The sequence below is a fragment of the Palaemon carinicauda genome, chromosome 21, assembly GCF_036898095.1.
Source record: "Palaemon carinicauda isolate YSFRI2023 chromosome 21, ASM3689809v2, whole genome shotgun sequence".
Lineage (NCBI taxonomy): Eukaryota > Metazoa > Arthropoda > Malacostraca > Decapoda > Palaemonidae > Palaemon > Palaemon carinicauda.
The window spans coordinates 50,735,660-50,756,386 of NC_090745.1; the positions used below are offsets into that span (position 1 = coordinate 50,735,660).

Sequence of the window (20,727 nt, forward strand, 5' to 3'; positions counted from 1 at the left end):
TAAGTTTATTTTGGTAGGACTATTTGATTAGAGACTTTTCTTTTTTAAAGAAAGTGGCATTTTACTTTTCATAACCTTATTTTGTGTACCAAAAGCTCTCCATCCCATGCTCATCTATTTTTTAATTTCGGTCTCATGTTCTGGGGAAATATTTACACTGTTCTAAGTATGTATATTCATTAACGATTTCTATGGCTTCGTCCATGAACCTTATTTGTTTTCTCTGCATTTCTTATTGACCATTACCATATATTTACTCATATGCATTTTCAGTCTTACATTTATGCTTTCTCAATTCTAATGTTATATCATCATTTACTATTCCTCCTTATATTTAACTAATAGAACAAAGTCATATGCACATCTTTAGTTGATACTTTATTATTCATTAACATTATTACCTACATTATCCAAATCTAAATTCTTAAAAACTAGGCACGCTATTAATAATTTAGGAGAAATGGGGTTTCCCTGTCAAACTCCTTTATTAATCGGAATTTTCTCGCTATTTTCATGTAGTTTTACGATTTCTTTACTTTTTGCTTTCCGCTGAATTTTTACTTTCAAGTAAATAGAAACAATTTCTGGGGGCTTCTAATTCAAGGATGAACCCTATACATATATCTTCCAAAATACTGAACACCTTCAATCCTGTGTTATTACCAGAGTTGACTACTGCAACTCTATCTACTACAATTTACCAAAAGTGCAACTTGGAAAATTACAAAAATAATAAACAGAGGAGCAAGACTGATAAAAGGTGTCCCACCTACAGAAAGGATCACCCTTATACTAATCAATTTACACTGGCTGCCGATTAAAGCGAGAATTGAATTCAAAATACGTATAATTGTAATGTGTGTAAAATTACATGATTAAATCCATGACCGAAGAGGTCTATGGAGAAGTTAGGAGGAGTGTGAGAACGCCAAGTCAGTCATAAACAGGATGCGAAAGTCAAGACCAAGCTAAACATTTGCAATGTAACATTTTCCATGAAGAGTAAACACAATTCAAACCGTGAGAAGAGTTGAGTCTCACCGGATCTAGATAGCTTCCTATATTAATGTTGTGTTTACCATTTTACGTAAATGCTGAGTATACGTTATCATCAGATAATATATTTTTGTTAGTTCTTATCAACCTGTCATACGGAATGGTCATCCGACCAAACCATCTATACTCCTGTGATGGAGCTGCTAATAAACTGTTTTAAAGTTAATTTACTTAGAATTATTCAAAAGAAGTAACCTGCAAGTCTAAAATATATAACACATTGAAGAGACATTTTGATTGGAACCATAATGTGTGTTTATAACAGTACCACACCAGCAATTGGTGGCAGCGTTTAAGCTAAAAGAACCAGAGAATCAACAGTAATGAATCTACAATTTTGACGAAGTATCTACGTCCACCGAAGAAATGACCACATTGAATATCAACTATCAATGTTATACAAACTGAGGAACTGGATCTTCAATCGATATCTTAAGAAAACGAAGGACTGACATTCAACGTTTATTAAACATTCAAGAACCATATCCAGGAAACACTATGTTTAACATTACAACGGGAAATCGGACCGAAAACATTCACCCAAACAGCTAAACTTTCGCAAACTAGTGGGAGAGAGAGGAAATGACAAACATCGCCTTTCGCCCATATAAACTGAAGCTAAGTACATTTCTTTATTCATTTCAGTTTTAGACAGTGAAGTGTTGTTATCACGAGTCGATCGTCCATTATTGCTGGGGTGAGTTGTTTGCTAATCTTCATTTTTTCTTTCATTAAAGGAAACTGTATTCAACTTCGAATTCTCGTCTAGAATTTTTTTTTCTCTGTGCTAATCCCGTTTTCTTTCAGAAGTTCACGGGAAATATCTTTATATTAGTATCATTGTTTTGGGGGATTATGTTATAATCTTTATTGTATAGTGGACGTCTGTATTCATATAGAGATTTTGATAGGATTGCAAGGAGTCGTAGAGATAGAAAAAAAGTAAAGTAAACATGACGCCTCCTGTGAGTCCGAGTAACCCCACCCCCGGACCTAGTAACCCCATCCCCACCCCCCATTGTAACACTAGTGAATGCCCGTTCAGTATCCTTCCTTTTCAAGGTCAGGTCAATGGGTTCATACCTCAGAATGTTGAGTCGTGGATTTCTTCCGTCGATGCTCACTTAAATGCTAAACAAATCTTAGGCCCATTTGTACAATTACAAGAAGTTAAAAGTTTTATAGACTTCTCTAAAGGAGATGCGAGTGCGTACTTGAGAGAAGTTTCATTTCAAGAGGCAGTTACATGGGATGATCTCAAAGTTAGGCTACGTGCGATCTATGGCGGTGAGGAAGCCTTAGATGTAGTTTTAACATTAAGAAATACACTTAATCAAGCCACTTTGACTCGGCTTAATATCATAGAGAGAGCAGCTCTCATTGCCGATAGGCTAAATGAGTATGAGGATATTTTAGGTAATTCCACTTGGGTTACTAAAGATAACATCTCCGTGAAAGATTTCTTACGATTAATGTATTTAACCTGCATGACACTTATGTTGCCAGAAGCTTTAGTGCAGTGTTTTGATAAAAATTTAATGCCCGAAAGTACAGAATTGGATATATATAAACAGATAAAGAAATACATGTCCAAGTGTACTGATCTTGATCCCTTGTTTACACAAGTTTTTGCAAAGAATGAAACTAAGCCACAACAAGTAAACGTAGTTAATAATAGTCAAGTCGCAGGAATGACGTGTTATAATTGCTTCACTTGATCGCAGACTGCAGAACGCGATATTGTTCGTTACATAATAGTTCAACTCATTCATATTGTCGATGCTACCCGTGTAATCAACAACAGAATCCTAGAAATACACAGTCAATTCCACAATCAATTCCACAGTCAATTCCCTATGGAAATAAAAAGAAAAATCCTCAGTTCAATAAGAAGAAACAGCCAAACGTCAATGCAGTTCAAAATAAAAAACAAACAAACAGTTCTTCAAATAACGCTGATCTTGGGCCGTCTAGCCAGAACTCGCAAGGTCAGACTAATTTTCAGAATGTGAAGAGCAAAGCAAATACTACATAATTAACTCGAGTGGGGAAGAGAGTGATGTTGGGTCATTCAAATCAACATCAGTAGTATTAAATAATCCATTTAATGTTTTATCAGATCATTGTGCGGCAATAGATTTTCCTATGAAACACACGACCGAATCAAATAAATCAGTGCATGATCCCGTAGATTAGCAACAAATTCACACAATAATAAGCCAAAATGAGTTACGACCAACATTATATTTAGAACACCGATCCTTTACATTATTTTTTGACTCTGGTAGTCCACGTAATATCGTGGATTTGAGGACACATCATTTGTTGTTTTCGAACTTCCCTATAGAGAAGTCCGGAGTAAGGCTCTCGGGTATAGGAAATAATGAATTAAATGTAATAGGCATAACTCATGTTCAGTACATGGTCGGTAAGCGCACGTTTGCCGATACCTTTGTTGTTGTACAAAACATTGATATGTATCCAGGTGTAATTATAGGATACCCGTCTATGGGTAATCAAAACATTATCTTAGCCCCTGCCAAGCACAGCGTGTATATCAAAGGAAAATTCTATAAGTCTTCTAATACCTTAAAATTAGTTTTGGATAAAAAGGAGACGACAAATAAAACAGTAACGTAAGTTGAAGAACCAATAACTTGTCTCATTAATAAAGAAATAATATACGCGACCCAACAGAATTCTCGTTCACCCGTAATATCATCTTGCACGCAATCTATCGAGCCTGACGTACTTTCGAATTTAATAGTGCAAGTAAAGAAAGTGTTACCGGGATCTGAAATATCAATCCTTTCCGACACTTTAAAAACTAACGGATTGTCCGTCACACAAGCTATTTATACAGTTGGCTCACAACAACAATGTAATATTGAAGTCTGTAATCATTTAAATAGCACTTTAGTAATTCACAAAAATCAACATATCTTGAATGTAGAAGTTTATAAACATCGTATTCTTACCGTCGCTGAAATCAATCACGCCCAATCAGTTGCGGATGAATCCCTTTTGCAATCTATTAAAAATAAAATCAATAAAGACATTCAAGAAGAAGAAATTCAGCAGAAATTTTTTGGACTTTTAACTGAATATCATGATGTTTTTTCCACTACGGATGGATCCTTAGGAAAAACAGATGTTATCGAACATCAAATAAGGTTAAAGGACAAGCAGAAAATTATCTATGTACCCTCGTACTGACTCCGTATGAAATTCCAGAATGAGATAAATGATGAAGTAGGTAAAAATGCTAGAAGGAGTCATTAGGATATCGAAGAGCCCTTATAATCTTCCATTAATAGTTGTACTGAAAAAAGATCGAACATGGCGTATCTGCGTAGATTTCCGTCGCCTAAATGAGGAAACGATCCCTGATCGATTCCCAGTGCCATGTACTGACGATACTTTATCTTTGTTAGGTCAGAATAAATATCTTACCAGTTTGGACTTACTTGAAGGCTTTCACCAGATATCATTAGAAGAAAATAGTATCCCATACACTGCCTTCAGCACAGCCAGGGGACATTATGAATTTTTACGTATGCCTTTTGGTTTATGTTGTGCTCCCATAACATTTACTAGAATGATTAACATAGTGTTTGGAGACTTGCTAGGGGATATATTGCATGCCTATATGGACGACCTTGTAATCTTTTCCAATACCTTAGAAGAACATCTACGTAAACTAGAACTAGTACTACAGAGACTAAGACAACATAACTTAAGGGTAAAGATTAGTAAGTGTAAACTTTTCAAAACAGAATTGGTCTATTTGTGTTTTACGGTGTCTAGCCAAGGTCTTAAAGTAGTCCACGATAAGGTGTCGGCTATCCGTAACTTTCCGATACCTACTAATGTCAAGGGAATACAGCAATTTCTGGGGTGTAGTGTATATTACAGGCATTTTATAAGCAATTATTCAATAATAGCCGCTCCCCTAACTGATCTTACGAAGAAGGGCGTAGATTTCATATGGTCTGAGCAGAATCAACAGGCGTTTAATACCTTAAAAGATGAACTGTGTAGTTCTCGTATCTTAACCCTGGATAGGTACGATGGGTCGTTCGCGACCCCGAGCGTCAAAAAAAAACAGGTTTTTCTCACGTGACTCACCCCCGTGACTGAATTTGTGGGTGATCGACCTGCAGGAGGTGTCTCCCCTACACGCTCTAGTAGTGTCCAGATGTGCATTGCTGTAGCTGTACTCCTTCCCCGATTTCTGAGACGCGTCGGGGTCGTTCGCGACCGAGTTTACCCTTCTAAGGTAGTTTGCATAATTATCAAAGTTATTACGTATTATGAAATTGTCGTAGAATGGTACAACTTGTATAGGTTATCAGTTGTGGAAAGTCTTGGTGGATTGTTTGGCTACCATGTGCATGATTTTTTTTTTAGTTAAAATGTCGTTCATCACCACGAGGACCATTTTACCGCGAGTGCCCCTTTTTCATTTTTTTTCATTTTTTTGCCAAGTCATTTTTCCGTAAGATATTGCCAAATAGTGTCGTAAAACTTTTGCTTGTTTAGTGTTGGAAAGTGTGTCTAGATGATCTGGCTACCCATGCATGACTTTGTTTTTGTCAGATACGACGTAGTTATTGGTATATTGGGTATTTAACTGCGGTTACCAATTTCTGTTTTTTTTCAATATTTGTAAAAATTACTACGTAGTAAGGAATTGCCGTATATTATTCATTTTTTTTCATGTTTATGTGTTAGAAAGTGTGCCTTGATGGTTGGGCTAACACGTGCATGTCTTTTTTTTTATCTGAGATGCCGTATATTAGAATGTCGGGCATTTTACCGCGAGTACCCCTTTTTCATTTTTTTTCATTTTTTTGCCAAGTCATTTTTCCGTAAGATATTGCGAAATAGTGTCGTAAAACTTTTGCTTTTTTAGTGTTGGAAAGTGTGTCTAGATGATCTGGCTACCCATGCGGGATTTTGTTTTTGTCAGGTACGACGTAGTTATTGGTATATTGGGTATTTAACTGCGGTTGCCAATTTCTGTTTTTTTTTTCAATATTTGTAAAAATTTACTACGTAGTAAGGAATTGCCGTATATTATTGATTTTTTTTTCATCTTTATGTGTTAGAAAGTGTGCCTTGATGGTTGGGCTAACACGTGCATGTCTTTTTTTTTATCTGAGATGCCGTATATTAGAATGTTGGGCATTTTTCCGCGAGTGCCCCTTTTTATTTGTTTTGCATTTTTTTGCTTAGTCATGTTACCGTAAGGAATTGGCAAGTAGTGTCGCAAAACTTATATTTCTATAGTGTTGGAAAGTGTTTCTAGATGATCTGGCTACCCATGCCTATTTTTTTTTTAGCCAGATATGGCGTATATATAAGTATGTGTTCGATTTTCCTGTGATTGCCACTTTTTCGTTTTTTCCCATTTCTTTCAAAATTACTACGTACTAAGGAACTATCACAGAGTAATGATTCATTTATATGTTTATTTGTCGGAAAATGTGCCTTGATGGTTTGCCTAGCACGTGGCTGAAATTTTTTTTTCTGAAATGCCGTATATTAGAATGGCCATTTTTCCACGAGTGCCCCTTTTTATTTGTTTTGCATTTTTTTGCTTAGTCATGTTACCGTAAGGAATTGGCAAGTAGTGTCGCAAAACTTATATTTTTATAGTGTTGGAAAGTGTTTCTAGATGATCTGGCTACCCATGCCTATCTTTTTTTTTTTTAGCCAGATATGGCGTATATATAGGTATGTGTTCGATTTTCCTGTGATTGCCATTTTTTCGTTTTTTCCCATTTCTTTCAAAATTACTACGTACTAAGGAACTATCACAGAGTAATGATTCATTTAGATGTTTATTTGTCGGAAAATGTGCCTTGATGGTTTGCCTAGCACGTGGCTGAATTTTTTTTTTCTGAAATGCCGTATATTAGAATGTTAGCCATTTTTCCGCGAGTGCCCCTTTTTATTTGTTTTGCATTTTTTCGCTTAGTCATGTTACCGTAAGGAATTGGCAAGTAGTGTCGCAAAACTTATATTTTTATAGTGTTGGAAAGTGTTTCTAGATGATCTGGCTACCCATGCCTATTTTTTTTTTAGCCAGATATGGCGTATATATAAGTATGTGTTCGATTTTCCTGTGATTGCCACTTTTTCGTTTTTTCCCATTTCTTTCAAAATTACTACGTACTAAGGAACTATCACAGAGTAATGATTCATTTATATGTTTATTTGTCGGAAAATGTGCCTTGATGGTTTGCCTAGCACGTGGCTGAAATTTTTTTTTCTGAAATGCCGTATATTAGAATGGCCATTTTTCCACGAGTGCCCCTTTTTATTTGTTTTGCATTTTTTTGCTTAGTCATGTTACCGTAAGGAATTGGCAAGTAGTGTCGCAAAACTTATATTTTTATAGTGTTGGAAAGTGTTTCTAGATGATCTGGCTACCCATGCCTATCTTTTTTTTTTTAGCCAGATATGGCGTATATATAGGTATGTGTTCGATTTTCCTGTGATTGCCATTTTTTCGTTTTTTCCCATTTCTTTCAAAATTACTACGTACTAAGGAACTATCACAGAGTAATGATTCATTTAGATGTTTATTTGTCGGAAAATGTGCCTTGATGGTTTGCCTAGCACGTGGCTGAATTTTTTTTTTCTGAAATGCCGTATATTAGAATGTTAGCCATTTTTCCGCGAGTGCCCCTTTTTATTTGTTTTGCATTTTTTCGCTTAGTCATGTTACCGTAAGGAATTGGCAAGTAGTGTCGCAAAACTTATATTTTTATAGTGTTGGAAAGTGTTTCTAGATGATCTGGCTACCCATGCCTATTTTTTTTTTAGCCAGATATGGCGTATATATAGGTATGTGTTCGATTTTCCGGTGATTGCCATTTTTTCGTTTTTTCCCAATTCTTTCAAAATTACTACGTACTAAGGAACTATCACAGAGTAATGATTCCTCTAGATGTTTATTTGTCGGAAAATTTTGTTTACTTTTTTTTTGATTGAATATCATCAAATTTTTTTAGCTAAAATATTATATTGTTTTACATTTTTTTTTTTTCGATTTTATTTCCCTTCAAAAAAAAATTTTGGGTCAGAATTTCAATTTTATAGTCGTAAAATAATCGACAATTATCCAGCAACCCACCATACAATTTTTATGCATATCCAATAATAATTAGATTAGTAAATAACACCTTGAAATTGGCATACCCTTCCTACATTTCAAGTGGCAGATTAGGGAGTCTGAGTCAGTGTGGTTGGCGGCCCTTTTGTGGACATATCCGAAGCGTAAGCTGCCCTATCTATATATATTCTTGTTCCCTATAGAATTTGTGATATTTTGGTATGTTTTTACCTGCATAAATATCATATTATATATTAAATATATGTATTTTTTTACGAAATTTCTAAGTACTCAAAAAATTACCTTTAGATATGGCCCCTGATATAAATGTAATTTACAAAATAATGAAGATTTTTTTACATATTTCTATTTTAGGATAACATATGTTTATTCCCTAAAAAAATTAGCCACTTCCTATTTCATTTGGGTACCCAAAAAAATTCATGAAATTTGGACAATTTTTTTGGCCAAAAAAAGTTACTCTTTTTTTCTCATTTCAGATCTTCACCTCCATGGGTCTGACTTCATCCAAAATACATCAAGATGTGTCCTAAACATTCAAGAATCAATTCCTAAAAGGATTTGTGTATATATGTATAAACTTTTTTTTTATGAATTTTTATGTCAGGTCTTTTTTTTTCTACTTAATTTTTTAAAATATTTATAATAAATAGTTTTTCTGCAGATGAGTAGTATTTATTTTTACAGTTGTTTTAAGCATTCATTGAAGTTTTTTTTGGCAAAAGAAAAAAGGAGGTTACTGCAAAAACTGATTTTTCAAGAATTTTTTTTGGCGTCGGGGTCGTTCGCGTCCGAGTATACCCTTAAAGGGGTGTCCGAGGAGCGTACCTATCCAGGGTTAAAATTTCCTGACTTCGGTAAGGAATTCTTCATTGCAACAGACACCTCAAATTTAGGAGTAGGTGGGGTATTGCTGAAAACAGTTTTTCCCGATAGCTTTTTATTCACGAAAACTGAGAACTTCCGAAAGTAAGTATGCAGTAATAGACAAGGAAGGACTAGCTATTGTTAATTCACTAGTGCATTTTAAGTTCATAATATACAGTTATCCCATTAAGGTTCTTACTGATCATAAACCCCTAACCGACTTCTTTAAAGGCTTTAGTCACAGCCCCAAACGAACTCGGTGGCATTTGATCATCCAAGATATTGGCGCGAGAATCGGGTATTTACCAGGGAAAGCAAATATCATTGCTGATGCATTATCACGCAACCCCGTGTCATCTTGTACGGAGCCATTAGCTGAATTAATAGATATATCAACATCCATGCCTATTGTTAAAACTGTATCTGAACAGGAAATCTGGGCTGGAGCGCTGAATTATTACAGACTGAGCAAAGAAAAGATCAGAAATTAGAAAAAATTATAAATGCTTTGGAAGGAAATCGTAAGGAAAAGGAATATATAAAGTATACGCAACAGAATTATATAATCAAAGACAATATTCTGTGTAGATCCGTGACAAGGAAAACCTGCAATACACCACATGTGACTAACGACCAGGTAGTGGTACCAATCTCACTTATATCCACTGTCCTAAATTGGTTGCATACAAATCCATTGCATGGACACCCGGGGTTCTCCATAATGTCACAGAAAGCTAAATCATTGTTTTATTGGCATACGATGCTTACATATATAAAATAACACATAGCTAATTGTCGCACTTGTCAGGAAAACAAAGGGCACACAAAAACACCTGTCAGCCTAGGGGCTTATCCCGTGCCCAATCAACCCTTTGAAAGGATACATTTAGATTTATTAACAGGATTTTACGAGTCAGACAGAGGAAATAAGCACCTCTTAGTAATTGTAGATGCTTTGACTCGATATACAGAACTGACAGCACTTAAAACTAAAACTGCGATTGAATGCGCTTGGAAGTTTTACGAGTGTTACATTTGTAAACATCGAATTCCACACATGATAATATCAAACTCAGGTGGAGAATTTAATAATCATTTCCTTACCTCATTGTGTGAATTCCTTAGCATAAAGAAAATCAATACCATGATCTATCACCCAGAGTCAAATGGGCTAGTGGAAAGAGCGAATAGGAAGGTTTTAAACATATTAAGATCAACACTAGGGGGATCAGACCCCAACTGGGATATTGCAATACCTGCGGTACTAAGTGCTCTGTATCACTCATATCATATATCAATTAAAATGTCGCCGCACGAGACATTGTATGGTACCCCAGTTAGAACGCCTTTCCATGTATTAACGCCTACAACTAATTTATCAAATCCTTTAAAAGAATGTATAAATGCAAGCAAAAGTCGTTTTGATATCCTTCGAAAGAATTTAGAAGAATCACAAATCATAATGAAAAGAAATCATGATAAAATAGCGAAGCCAACTAAAACATATACCGTGGGTGATAATGTATACATACAGGTAAATGTACGTAAAGGACTCAATTATAAACTAACATCAGGATGCCTGAAAACTTTAAATCAATCAATCAATCAATAAACTAACACTTAAGTTTGAAAGCCCATTTAGTATTTTGGAAACATTAACGGCCAATAGATTTAGAGTTCAAAACTTATCCCAACCCATTGATGAGGGAATTGTACCATTGGCTCACATAAGAAATTAAAATAAGAGAGAAGGAAGTGAGGGAATTTTTTTTTTTATTTTTATCTATGAAACTTATTTGTTAACATTTTTTTCTTCTTAATACAAGAGTAATTACATATATTTTTCTCATAACAGGTTTCCAAGATGAAGTTTTTATTGTTAGGAGTGATATTGTTCGCTCCGACATTTTTCTCGTGTGGGAAGAGCTCTAAAACTAAAAGTATAGATTTTAAATATGGCACTATAGTAGAGAGAACAGAAGACGTATTTATTACTGCAAGTAATATAGTTATAGAAGTATGCATGCAAGCAATTTTTCTCCCAGAGAATGACATCACTAGCTTAAAGAGCGCCATTTCAAGGTTTGCTGCTCCATTAAATGAAATACATAGAAGACACTTTCCTTTTAATACAGAGAGTTCGCTTGCACCGACACTAAAAGTTGCATAGATGCTATCCTACGACTTGCAAAATGAGACTTTCGAGGCAGAATCTTTGGCTCGTGACCTTTTGATGTGGACAGTAAGACACACTAACCTTGAAAAATGTAACCCGTTTATTTTTGCTGCACTAAACATCTTTGGATCTGTTGCAAGTTTAGTCTTAGGGATTTCAAATCGTCTTAAAATTAGTAATCAAAATAAGAATATTGAGTTTTTAACACATGAAAACAAATTAGTTTATCAGAACTAAGGAATCAGTTAACTTCTATCAATCAAATTATGAGTTTGGTGAACGAACATTCTAGTAATATCAGTCAGATTATGGAAGTACAAGACTTGTTGGCAACGTTAACGTATTATAATTCAAAAATAGATCATATCCATGATAAAATTGCACATTTCATTGAGAAATCACAAGACTATGTGGAAGCTATTACGTTAGCGACTAAAGGTGTTCTCTCACCGCATTTGTTGCCGATAAAAGATTTAACGTTAATTCTGGAGAACGGACGGGAGAAAATAGGTTATATTCCTTTGTTAGACGCACATAAATTAGAATTTTATTACAGCCTAATTACAGTAAGCGTTGAAAATTACAGGATTATGATTACAATTCCCTTTGATTCTTCCGATGCCTGGCAATCATACAGGATATCACCATTTCCGACTTTCATGATGAATAACTCAAGCCCAGTAATATCCAGTTTGACAAGACACATATTGATTTCCCCTGACAAGGAAACATATACGGTCGTTAAAGACTTAAATAAATTAACTCACTGTTCAGACGCAATGAATAAAAAAATATGTACAGCTGACTCCTTTGAATTCCATAAAAAATCAATGGATTCATGTGAGTTAGGTATAGTGCTAAACGGTACTCTCTCCCATACACATGAAAATTGTCTGAAAAAACTTTATCCCTTTGACGATAATAAGTTCAATTGCAGACTGAACAACGGCTCGTGGATACGATACGACAAGGCCGGCTTCAATGTATCATGCCCGGACGGATCCACGTTCTATCCCCAAATCTTCGTTACAGCAGATGGTTGCATCGGTACGTCCACGAATTACATGGTCCGAGGAATTAATACTATCATCAGAGAACGGGCCTACTTCGCGAATTTCACGTGGTCTACTACAATCCCATCTTTACCTCTCCCATAAAACGCACGAGTGGCTAAGCGGTTGATGGAATTAACCGAGATGGACCACCCGTCGCCGACTTATGCAGATCTTCGGTTCTACGTGTTACTAGCAGCAATCAGCGTTACGGTGATGATATTTATCGCCGTTAACATCTTTGTTTGGCGTAGGTTAAGGCACAGTAAGATGGGGCTCAAACAGAACGTTTTGCCATGTCCAGACAAAACTCCTTATTGTTTGGAATAGTGTTATGCACGAAAAGCGTTCAGTACGCTAGTAATATGTGGTTGAAGAGACTCTAAGACATTTGTATTTTGAAAACATTTAAAAAAAAAATCCTTTTTTGGGCATCTAATAAAATGTATAAGCCCTAAATGTTAAAATAAAGAATCTATGGGCATCTAATAAAATGTATAAGCCCTATATATAAATATACGAAACCGTGGTGCGTGTATGTACCAGGAATTTTTGTTTGTGCATTGAAATTATATCTTTACCAAGGTAACAAATATACGTATTAGTTACCGTATTATAATAATTTGTATTTTTGACAAAGGTGACAACTATTCTGTACAAGTTACCAAATCATATGTACACTTATATTCAAAGTCCGCCGACACTCAAGGGGAATCGTTCGTCAGAGGTTTCTAGTGTTACCATGACAAAACAAAGAAAGAGTTGGTCTTCTTACTACCTTCAAGGAAATGGGCGGAGACTTGTCCAACCACAGAGAACGCTTAAAAATATTACAAATCGAGTTGCCATATTTCATTCTGTGGTATCATTTGGCCCTCTAGTATTCACTACAAATACATAAAACACACACACACACACATATATATATATGTATATATATATATATATATATATATATATATATATATATATATATATATATATATATATATATATATATATATATATATATATATATATATATATATATATATATATATATATATATATATATATATATATATAATTATTTTTACTATTCTTTTGAGGAGCCCAGTAGACACTTTCAATGGATGGGTAGGTGGCGGGGGGGGGGGGGGGGCGCTAGGTAAGGGGGGGGGGATTACTACTCCCCCGGGTAGTCCGACACTGAAGAATTTGAGGAAACAAGGAAGTCATTTGTATTTTAGAGGTTGTGGAAAGAGGGTAAGAAATTTTTGATGCAACATGTAAAATATTGTACCATTGCCTCAATCTAATTTGATAACTGTTAATGTTCCATGAAATATTGCTAACCTAATTCATAATTAGTTCAGCTGTAGTAGCCAGTAGCAACCGAATAAATAGCCTTTGATGTTCTAAGGTTGATTAGTAACCAAAGTTAACTATTAACTTTGCATAATAAATAATCTGTGATGGAAACAGTAAATACTGATGACTGCATAGCACTTTGAATACGATCAGAATTTAGTTTACTGAATCGAAAAGGAATTGTATTGCGGTAAATGAAACCACTATTACCTTCGAGCAAAACCTTTGAGAAATTTGCTTTATTGATAAATCATATATAAATGTCTCTTGTCCTCAGAACAACATAATTTTCCAAGATTTTGTAATAAAAGTAAGAAATACTAATTTTCCCGTAATATATTCTCTAATTTTCCAAAACAAAATATAAGCGCAGGGGGCATGAGCACAAAATGATTTCCTACACTAATACCTTGGCTGTAAGTTATCAGTGATTATGTAATTACAGTACTAGTAGCTTTATCTTAAGAAAATTACGTAGATTGATTACGCTGACTTCTAATAATCGTGATTCAAATAGGCGTAAGTCTCCATGATCAAGTTCCTATTTGTGTTCCTTTCATTCATTCTTTATTCATTCGTTTATTAAACATCCTCGGCATTTTTAAGAAAAATTGCCTTTTTCGCCGGTATTCATCTAAGGCCGTCAATTTTAGTTCCTAGTTTCTCACTATCCCTCCAGAAAAGAAATCTCTCCTGAGCGGCAACAAGAAACACTTGCACTTGACCATTCCAACCTGTAACCTTTCGAAATTTGTGTGAAGCCAAAACGAGATATTCCTTAGCTGGATTAGAAAATAAGGCATTTTGAGCACTATTTCACTCACATTTTTTATACAATTTCAATCATATTCCTTTATGATTATTCCAGTTAACGAAAACATCTTGGGTGATTTTAAAGCAAACGGGCAAATTATCCTACAGAGTACTTTTGTAATGAGCATATTAATAGGAAAACTTGTGGTATGTGGAGGACTACAGAACATAATGATCTACAGTAACTAAATAGTATAACTTCGAGCCGGACAAATGTTGGTATAAGGATTCTTTCTAACGAATCCTTCAAACACTCATAAGACAACGACTCTCTAATTAAAGCTATTTTTGTTCCAAAATCTCCTATTATGTGGATGAGCATTTAAGTCTAACAAAATAATTCCGTTATCGCTACTCGGTGATAACTATCTCCAATTTTGTTATAGGGCCTCAGTAATTATCAAGCAAATTGAAGCTCTTGTAATAAAGATTGAATTAGCAACAGCAAAGATTTTACTGTATATATTTAAAATTTTAGTTTAAATGCCAATGCCAACCGTTCTTAGCCATAAATACGGGCGGAAAAGGAAAAGTAAATTTTTTATGAATAAAGGGCAAGAGGGTTGCGAACTAGACTGAGATGGCACACCCCCTTGAATCTGAATGACTTGGGAAATATTTTTCAGTAAAGTATCCTTATGTATTCCAAAATGTTCCTATCTATGAATATCTAAAGGCCTATGAAAGTCTTTAGCAATCAATTTAGCATTCTAAAACTAAGTTTTTGGAATCATAATACAATAATTTTTATTGGAAACATTGCAATATCAAGCGAAAATTTCTCCTGATATGCATGAATGTCTAGAAATCAATTCATATGGTGACCAATTACTACATTCACTATTGTAATCTCTCTCTCTCTCTCTCTCTCTCTCTCTCTCTCTCTCTCTCTCTCTCTCTCTCTCTCTCTCTCTATGAATGTCCTCAAGGAGTCAAGGCTCGTATAACTCATTTATGGCGTTTTTATGAATACTTTACAGCATCGAGCCATAAATAAAACTGGAACAAGACTAATGTCGGATCTCCGAACAATATAATGTAGCTGTTAACGGAAGGAATTGTTAAGTTATGCCACTCCATTAATTTCTACATGCTTATACAGATTCTAGATTTATATATATATATATATATATATATATATATATATATATATATATATATATATATATATATATATATATATATATATATATATATATATATATATATATATATATATATATATATATATATATATATATATATATATATATATATATATATATATATATATATATACATATATATAATGTGTGTGCGTCTGTGTGTGTTTTGTGTATTTGTATTGGATAGTTGAGATGTCAAATGATACCACAGCATAAAAGATGGCAACAAGATTTGTAATATTTTCCAGCGTTCGCTGAGCTTGGACAAGACTCCGCCTATCTCCGAAGAAGTAGTAAGAAATGCAACTCTTTATTTGTTTTGTCATGGTAACACTAGAGACCTCTGACGAGCGATTCTCCCTGAGTGTCGGCGGACTTTTGAATCTAAGTATAGGCCTACATCAGTATTTTTTTGTGGGGGGGGGGGGGTACCATGTAATCCTTTGCTAGCAATGTACCATATAATAATCTGTATTTTCCATGCATTTTTTTGTTTTGTTTTGTTTTTGACAATATCTGTTGGGTATGTATTTTTTTTATGTACCTATTTGAACATTCATCCTTAATCACTTGTTTATGGCTAAAGTTAAAAAAAGAATAATATATATATATATATATATATATATATATATATATATATATATATATATATATATATATATATATATATATATATATATATATATATATATATATCCAGTCACACTCCTAGTAAACATATTTCTAACGTATTATTTGTGTTCAATTAATTGAAGGTAGCTGTCCGAGCTAATGTAATGTGTGTAAAATTACATGATTAAATCCATGACCCAAGAGGTCAATGGAGAAGTTAGGAGGAGTGTGAGAACGCCAAGTCAGTCATAAACAGGATGCGAAAGTCAAGACCAAGCTAAACATTTGCAATGTAACATTTTCTATGAAGAGTAAACACAATTCAAACCGTGAGAAGAGTTGTGTCTCACCGGATCTAAATAGCTTCCTATATTAATGTTGTGTTTACCATTTTACGTAAATGCTGAGATAACTAAGTATACGTTATCATCAGACAATATATTTTTGTTAAGTCTTATCAACCTGTCATACGGAATGGTCATCCGACCAAACCATCTGTACTCCTGTGATGGAGCTGCTAATAAACTGTTTTAAAGTTAACTTACTTAGACTTATTCAGAAGAAGTAACCTGCAAGTCTAAAATATATAACACATTGAAGAGACATTTTGATTGGAACCATAATGTGTGTTTATAACAGTACCACACCAACACAATAACCCACCAAGTTATCAGAACCGGTCGTCCAAAATACTTAAGAGAATTGCTACATATTGCGCAGCCAACAAATCGTGTCGACACGAGAATAGTTACAGATGGCTTCAAACTGTTGGAACCTAGATTTATGTCCACTTTGGGCTCCAGAGCTTTAAATATGCGGCCCCGAGACTATATAATAAGCTCCCACGAAACATTCGAATGATTGAAAACATTAAGCCTTTCAATAGGAAACTGAAGACTTTCTTATTTCATGAGTCTTTTGACAGTGACGATTTAACAGTAAATGAACAATACGTGATCTGAAAATATAAATACTCTGAACGAACAAGGTAAAACGACAGTGGAGGTCCTGTAGAGAGTGAGGTTCCCTTGCTGTATGGGACCGGAAAAGCAGCCATCAAAGTAAGTAAGTCAAGTACAATAATCATCAGCAAAACAACAAACCCTGAATGTAACTTGCCCACTTGTTATTGAAGCCAAATGCAAAGTTCCATCCGTTCTTATACCTCTCCTACTCAATCCATTCAGCATTTTCTAGGTTATAATCCTTTCCTTCCTCCAACAATATTATATTATACACTTCCCAACAACGCCATTCTCTTCCTAATCAAAACACCCTCAAAATAATCTGTTTCATATTTCCACCGACTCAAATTTATGTAACATTTCTTATACGTATCTCCCCATTTTTCAATGTTTTAGTCCTTGTCACTTAAGGAATAGGCCACTACTCAGAGTTAACTCAACAGGCTTTAAATTTTATTCCATCGATATAGACCCGGTTTCTCTCCACTGAGCATTTTTCCCTTATCCTGTTAAATCCCAAGATACATTGTTTATTAACTTCTAAGCTCTAAGTATTTACTCAGTTTAAATACCTGATATTGAATATACAATGACCTCTCTCTCTACCTTTTATTTAGCATCCCTATCTTTTGTCCTGTAATAACTTCAGAATTCTTTTCCTCTAAATCCCTCATTTTATCATCCCAAAACTTCTTGTATCACCTTTTCTTACTTTCCGCAAACATTCCATACTGATTTAGACACCAAACAGGAATTCTGCCAACTCCTCATTTAATCCTAACAGTGGCCCTTTTCTAAACCTTATGAAATTAATATAGGTTTTTTAAATAATAATTTGTCAGTCATTTACATATGGAATAAGAGACTGCTTTATAGTGTCAAGGAAAAATAATTTCTGAGAAAAATTATTCGAATTATTTCGGTGTAATCCAATATTCTAACAGACACTTATTTTCTTTTTCTGTTTGACCTAAATGATAGCCTTCAAGTTATGTCCCTCTAGTCTTTCCTCGTTACTTGGACGTAGATCTAATACTCGTCTATAACCAAAACTGTATCACGGGAGCTTCATGGCAGAAGTGATATTTCTCAATGCCTGAAAATATAAAAAAAGCACACCTATTACACCAGATTTACATGCAGCACAAAATAATATTTAATTAAAGTGTTTCTTACCTTTTCCTACAAGTGGGATTATATCTGGAACAGGCATAACCTTTTTAGAATAGCTCTTTTGTATGATATCCATGGAAACTTCACTACTTTCTCCCGTCGCCTCTTGCTTGGAGTGTTTTAAAAATTGCGTGAATAGAGCTATCTTTTGGTCTTCTGTAAGCCCTGTGCCAGGTTCTTCAATTATGTTCTGTCAACAGAAGGATACTCTATATAGGAAGTTTTATTAGATGTAACCAAAATATTTTCTTATCAAGTAATTATGAAAATTGAATATGAACATTTCATTTTAGTCTCAAAAACTTATTGGAATATTGCCTAGATCCTGCTCCAGCTTACCATGAAGTTCTGGTTATTATTGTAAAAATGAAGGCATTCCTCTTTGTGTAAGCGATCCAACTTTTCTTCAGTAAGAGAAGTATGCTCAAAATCTTTCACTGTAAGTGGATTACTTTCATCAGTGAATATATTAGATTTAGTTTTCTTTGGTAAGAATTGGCTTTTGCATGATATTGAAGGACCTTCTCGTGAAGAGTACGACTCCTTCTTTGTTTGGAAAATGAAAGTGGTTCTCTCTCTAGGAGAATAATCTATTGGTTCCTCTTGTGAAAGATGTTTGTGTGGTGATGCAGGTTTAACAGGCTGCTCACCATAAGGATGGCACAAATGTTGAATTTTACAAGTTTGGACAGATGGTTGCTGGTTGATAGCTCCAAGTCTCTTAAAACATTCATGCAATGAATAAACAGGATGTGTAATTGCTAAAGAAGAAACCCATTTTTTGAGGGCTTCATTGACGTCCTCTTCATTCAAGGAATAAATGTCACTCGAAGCAGTCTTAACAACTTCCAATTTCTGTGGTCTCTCTGAAAGATGAGTACAAGAGCTTGGCACCAGAGTAGAGTTGTTGCCTATGTTTGATGTAGATGTGTCAGGGCTGCTTCCGTTATCACTTAATCCTGTTAAACGAGGAGATAAAAGGTTTTTTCTCAGTCAAAGGAAATTTTATTAGTAAATTAAAAAAACCTGAAGATAACTATAATTCTGATATGAGAGGAGAGCACTAGTTTTTCAATTTTTGGATGGGAAAATAAAATAATGCCATTCAAAACATGAAAAGGGTAATGACTCTTTAATCTATAAGCCTTGTAATATTCATCATCATTATCATCATCACTAGTAATGAGGGGAGTGGTAATCGTGATAAGATATTAGAGAGTCAATTAGAAATTAGGAAAAGAGAGGAAAGAAAATAATTCATATGCCCATGTGAACATATAAATATAACGCCCAAATATGAGATAAAGTAGGACAACTAAGATGGATGATTCAAAATTCGAAGCAACTAATTCATATAGGTATTTAGGAGTTAAGAATATATTAAAATTCACAACATACATAATGTGATAAAGAGCACTAAATTTGATAATGGTCAGTAGCATATTCCCCTACTGAAGATATTATGTACTGTGACGGGCCGAGAGATGGTTGTGACTCAAATGCAGAATGAAAGCAACAGAGTAAACTTTATTACAGAATACTCGTTTATATATACATAAACCCCAGGCAAAAAGGACATACAAAACATAACAGGCAATTTCGTGTTCAACCGAAAAGCTCACCGGTTAACAATTAACGGTGAGAAAACAGACATGTTATTTCAGGTTTTTATCAGTGCGAGGGGAGAGCAAAGATACAAGCATAATATATACAAAAAATGAAATGTCGTTAATATGTACAATCGTGTGACACACAGTTGGTACATGGCTTCACCCCTAAAAATTACATACTGTACATGTTAAATAGGGCGCCCTGATCTAGAGAGGCGAACTGTAGGCGGGTCATCTGGCAGGAGATAAGCAGGTTTTAGACGATCAATGAAGACCCAATCTTCTTTGCCTCGAATGTTTAGTAGGAATGCTTTCGGACTGCGTCAGATAACAAGGAAAGGGCCAATGTAAGGGTGCGTTAGCTGTGGCTTGCTAGTGTCGTTGCGTAGGATGACGTGCATTGCAGAGTGCAAGTTTGTCAGTATGTGATGCTTCGCTGGGGGCTTGTAAGTCTGGCGGCATGGATTAAATTTTCCTACGACGTGACGTATGCGCTGGAGATCGTCAGAGAAGGTTGCAAAAGGAAATAATTCGGCAGGGACGACCAACGGGTTGCCATACACCATTTCAGATACCAAGACGTCGAGGGCGTCTTTAGGAGTGGTCCTTAGTCCCAGGAGGACCCAGGGAAGCTGAGTAAACCAGTTGGAATCCTTGCAGAGGGACATCAAAGCTGCTTTGAGGGTGCGATAAAAACATTCAACCATTCCATTGGCAGTGGGGTTGTAGGCAGTTGTCTGATGTAGGGTGATGCCCAGGAGATT

At 34.9% G+C, this 20,727-nt stretch overlaps 1 pseudogene; it reads right to left on the reverse strand.

Moving 5' to 3' along the window:
• Window positions 1–20,727, reverse strand: part of LOC137614901 (uncharacterized) — a 443,986-nt pseudogene that overhangs the window by 18,743 nt on the left and 404,516 nt on the right.